Source organism: Salvelinus namaycush, unplaced genomic scaffold (assembly GCF_016432855.1).
Source record: "Salvelinus namaycush isolate Seneca unplaced genomic scaffold, SaNama_1.0 Scaffold3155, whole genome shotgun sequence".
Classification (NCBI taxonomy): Eukaryota; Metazoa; Chordata; class Actinopteri; order Salmoniformes; family Salmonidae; genus Salvelinus; species Salvelinus namaycush.
The window spans coordinates 22,501-28,314 of NW_024060070.1; positions in this window are offsets into that span (position 1 = coordinate 22,501).

Consider the following 5,814-nt stretch of genomic DNA (forward strand, 5'->3'; position numbering starts at 1 on the left):
CGCTATGGGAGCACCATACTATGGGCACAAGTCAGTGGGCACCGGCCTAAGGGATTTATGGAGCTTTTATATAAAATGTCTGTACTCATCCTCCCCTCCGTGCACCTGGTATTATTTTTGGGTTACCAGGTGCTCCTATTCTAATCGAATGAAAATGAATTTAAATGACCTGCAGACACCCATGCCCGCTATGGGAGCACCATACTATGGGCACAAGTCAGTGGGCACCGGCCTAAGGGATTTATGGAGCTTTTCAAAAATAAGGTCTGAATACTTTCTATGTTGAACTACTCAGGAAAAACGACAGAGTGCCCACTTTTTGGGTTACCAGGTGCCCCTATTTAAATCGAATGAAAACGAATTTAAATGACCTGCAGACACCCATGCCCGCTATGGGAGCACCATACTACGGGCACAAGTCAGTAGGCACCGGCCTAAGGGATTTATGGAGCTTTTATATAAAAGGTCTGTCCGCATCCTCACTACTGACACCACCTTATGTTAGTTTGGGTTACCAGGTGCTGCTACAGAAATCGAATGAAAATGACTTTTAAGGGCCTGCCCACACCCATGCCCGATATGGGAGCACCATACTACGGGCACAAGTCAGTGGCCACCGGCCTAAGGGATTTATGGAGCTTTTCAAAAAAAGTCCGAAAATATTCTATGTTGAACTATTCAGGAAAAACGACAGAGTGCCCTCTTTTTGGGTTACCAGGTGCCGCTATTGAAATCGAATGAAAATGACTTTTAAGGGCCTGCCCACGCCCATGCCCGATATGGGAGCACCATAGTAGGGGTCCAAGTCAGTAGGCACCGGCCTAAGGGATTTATGGAGCTTTTCAAAAAAAGTCCGAAAATATTCTATGTTGAATTATTCAGGAAAAACGACAGAGTGCCCTCTTTTTGGGTTACCAGGTGCCCCTATTGAAATCGAATGAAAACGACTTTTAAGGGCCTGCCCACGCCCATGCCCGATATGGGAGCACCATAGTAGGGGTCCAAGTCAGTAGGCACCGGCCTAAGGGATTTATGGAGCTTTTCAAAAAAAGTCCGAAAATATTCTATGTTGAACTATTCAGGAAAAACGACAGAGTGCCCTCTTTTTGGGTTACCAGGTGCCGCTATTGAAATCGAATGAAAACGACTTTTAAGGGCCTGCCCACGCCCATGCCCGATATGGGAGCACCATAGTAGGGGTCCAAGTCAGTAGGCACCGGCCTAAGGGATTTATGGAGCTTTTCAAAAAAAGTCCGAAAATATTCTATGTTGAACTATTCAGGAAAAACGACAGAGTGCCCTCTTTTTGGGTTACCAGGTGCCGCTATTGAAATCGAATGAAAATGACTTTTAAGGGCCTGCCCACGCCCATGCCCGATATGGGAGCACCATAGTAGGGGTCCAAGTCAGTAGGCACCGGCCTAAGGGATTTATGGAGCTTTTCAAAAAAAGTCCGAAAATATTCTATGTTGAATTATTCAGGAAAAACGACAGAGTGCCCTCTTTTTGGGTTACCAGGTGCCCCTATTGAAATCGAATGAAAACGACTTTTAAGGGCCTGCCCACGCCCATGCCCGATATGGGAGCACCATAGTAGGGGTCCAAGTCAGTAGGCACCGGCCTAAGGGATTTATGGAGCTTTTCAAAAAAAGTCCGAAAATATTCTATGTTGAATTATTCAGGAAAAACGACAGAGTGCCCTCTTTTTGGGTTACCAGGTGCCCCTATTGAAATCGAATGAAAACGACTTTTAAGGGCCTGCCCACGCCCATGCCCGATATGGGAGCACCATAGTAGGGGTCCAAGTCAGTAGGCACCGGCCTAAGGGATTTATGGAGCTTTTCAAAAAAAGTCCGAAAATATTCTATGTTGAACTATTCAGGAAAAACGACAGAGTGCCCTCTTTTTGGGTTACCAGGTGCCGCTATTGAAATCGAATGAAAACGACTTTTAAGGGCCTGCCCACGCCCATGCCCGATATGGGAGCACCATAGTAGGGGTCCAAGTCAGTAGGCACCGGCCTAAGGGATTTATGGAGCTTTTCAAAAAAAGTCCGAAAATATTCTATGTTGAATTATTCAGGAAAAACGACAGAGTGCCCTCTTTTTGGGTTACCAGGTGCCCCTATTGAAATCGAATGAAAACGACTTTTAAGGGCCTGCCCACGCCCATGCCCGATATGGGAGCACCATAGTAGGGGTCCAAGTCAGTAGGCACCGGCCTAAGGGATTTATGGAGCTTTTCAAAATTAGTCCGAAAATATTCTATGTTGAACTATTCAGGAAAAACGGCTATGTGCCCTCTTTTTGGGTTACCAGGTGCTGCTATTGAAATCGATCCTCACTACTGACACCACCTTATGTTAGTTTGGGTTACCAGGTGCTGCTATTGAAATCGAATGAAAATGATTTTAAATGGCCTGCAGACACCCATGCCCGCTATGGGAGCACCATACTATGGGCACAAGTCAGTGGGGGCCGGCCTGAGGGATTTATGGAGCTTTTCAAAAAAGGTCCGAAAATATTCTATGTTGAACTACTCAGGAAAAACGGCTAAGTGCCCTCTTTTGGGTTACCAGGTGCTCCTATTCTAATCGAATGAAAATGAATTTAAATGACCTGCAGACACCCATGCCCGCTATGGGAGCACCATACTATGGGCACAAGTCAGTGGGCACCGGCCTAAGGGATTTATGGAGCTTTTATATAAAATGTCTGTACTCATCCTCCCCTCCGTGCACCTGGTATTATTTTTGGGTTACCAGGTGCTCCTATTCTAATCGAATGAAAATGAATTTAAATGACCTGCAGACACCCATGCCCGCTATGGGAGCACCATACTATGGGCACAAGTCAGTGGGCACCGGCCTAAGGGATTTATGGAGCTTTTCAAAAATAAGGTCTGAATACTTTCTATGTTGAACTACTCAGGAAAAACGACAGAGTGCCCACTTTTTGGGTTACCAGGTGCCCCTATTTAAATCGAATGAAAACGAATTTAAATGACCTGCAGACACCCATGCCCGCTATGGGAGCACCATACTACGGGCACAAGTCAGTAGGCACCGGCCTAAGGGATTTATGGAGCTTTTATATAAAAGGTCTGTCCGCATCCTCACTACTGACACCACCTTATGTTAGTTTGGGTTACCAGGTGCTGCTACAGAAATCGAATGAAAATGACTTTTAAGGGCCTGCCCACACCCATGCCCGATATGGGAGCACCATACTACGGGCACAAGTCAGTGGCCACCGGCCTAAGGGATTTATGGAGCTTTTATATAAAATGTCTGTACTCATCCTCCCCTCCGTGCACCTGGTATTATTTTTGGGTTACCAGGTGCTCCCATTCTAATCGAATGAGTGCACCTGGTATTATTTTTGGGTTACTAGGTGCTCCTATTGAAATCGAATGAAAATGACACACAAAGACAAGGATTAATTGCAAAAAATATTGTATTTATTTAGAGTTATTCATGGATTGATTTGTCCCTCAATTAGTCTCCGAGCCTGGCTTGCATTATGAGGCAAATTATGGGAACGGTAGTAGCGTGCCTGCGTCTCCAGGGAGTGACACATGTGGTCAGCCACAGTTCCACGGTCTGTAAGCGACCCAAGATTAAAGTTTAATGTGGCAATGCTTCTTCGAATTGTACCAAATGTCACTTTCCTTCCAATGCCAAACTCTGCAAAAATCTTACCCACACAATCACAGAGATTACCGTATGGTTTACCAGAGCATGTGAAAAAGAAGAGTGTTGTGTCTGGGGTCATTCCACTCAGATGAGGCCTGATCCGATGGAATCGTTGAAGCCAAGTGTATTCCTCATCAGATATAACAATTCTGCACTCCCCGAAGCTGTAGTTAGTTTTGTGGCTTGCTACAGTCATTTGATAAACCCCACTTTCATTGGTTATTTCATTGAAATCACTCTCACCGAACATGGTGACTGGGGATCGTCGAGTTCCATTAAAAGTCGCCAACCGGCTGGACATGAGAGCCGCAAACCTGCGTCTGTCAGATGAGGTGGCTCGGACTTCCAGCCTGCTGAGAACAGAAGGAATAGATGCATTGCTTAGCTCCAAAAATCGTTTTAACTCCGCAGCGCTGAGCACCTCGTCCCTGCAGCGTCTGCGAAATTGTGCCATGTGCGTTGCCAGGCTCTGCCTAGAATCCCTGTCTATCTTTGCCAAGCAGAGTAACAATTTGCGAATTACACTGGCTTTAGCTTGCAGACCATTCGGCCGGAACTGAATAAGATATTTCAGGAAACTTCTAACATCTGATCGGTATAGTTTTAATGTGGATGGTGCCAAACTACGGCCTTCACATGTCCGGTACCACTCATACACACGCATGTAGTTGTCCAGAAAACACAGGCCTTCATCGGATTTGTCCTCGGACATAATGCGGAGGAATTCCCGTACTCGTGACAGACTGGTGTGACTATTGTCTATTCTTTTAACTGAAGGGTTAATACCCTTAATATAGGTAGCATATTCATTCAAAATGACATCACTCAAACCTTCAGTTGTGGACGGCACACCACCGCCGCCTCCATCACTTTCGCTATCGGTGGAAGGCGACATGACGCTGCATTGCTCCCCCGGTTCCGAGCATTGTTCACCGGTTGACTGCACCGTCGCCTGACTGGTTGACTGCACCGCTGACTGCTCACTCTCGCCACTCAGCTGCTGTTCTGCGGACAACTCACTTCCAACGCCGTTGTTAGGCTCCATACAATCCCCTGGGTAGGCCTGCTGTGTCTCAGCCGAAATCGGGCTACATTGCACGGCATGATTCCATTCCATAGATGCGTGTGTAAGTCCATGGACAGTCTTAAAATGTTTGTCTATCCGCGAAATATGCGTCTTGGTACAAAGTCCACAGTCATGTCGTTTTTGTTTGCTGTCCATAGCTAGCTTCTCTCTCCTGCCTTCCTGTGTGTATGTTTGTTAGCTTCCAACCGTCGCCTAATCAATGGCCTAATTATCACCAGGTGTGGATACAGGTGCGGCGCGAGCGGGGCACGGGCGGGGCACGGGCGGGGCAAGGGCGGGGCTGTGTCATAGCTATGCCCTGCTTAGGGCTATAGACATGAATTGTTATGCCGGAAAATAGGCACCTTGAATGGGATTCAATTCATAGAGCACTGCCCTTGGAGCCCACAGGCTCAGATGCCACATGCCACAATACCACTTCCACATACCACAATGCCACTTCCACATACCACAATGCCACTTCCACATACCACAATGCCACTTCCACATACCACAATGCCACTTACACAAGTGTCAAACGCCCCTTCACCAAGTGCCAAACGCCCCAACCCTAACCCTAACCCTAACCCTAAGAAGGTCGTAAGTTCCATCAGCAGTGCCACAGGTGCCATAGGTGCCAAACCCCTGCCTGGGTAATTTTTAAAGCTATTTAAAAAAAAAAAAATATGCCGGGCAAGAGGCACTCTGACCGGGGTAACATTAGGTGTGCACTGCCCCCCCCTGGAGCCCTGTGGCACTTGGCACTTGGCACTTGGCACTTTAAACCTTTCATAAGTGCCATAGGTGCCAGACCCCTGACTGGGTCATTTTTAAAGAATAAAGGGCTACACACATTAAATACTATGCCGGGCAAGAGGCACTCTGACCGGGGTAACATTAGGTGTGCACTGCCCCCCTGGAGCCCTGTGGCACTTGGCACTTGGCACTTGGCACTTTAAACCTTTCATAAGTGCCATAGGTGCCAGACCCCTGACTGGGTCATTTTTAAAGGAATAAAGGGCTACACACATTAAATACTATGCCGGGCAAGAGG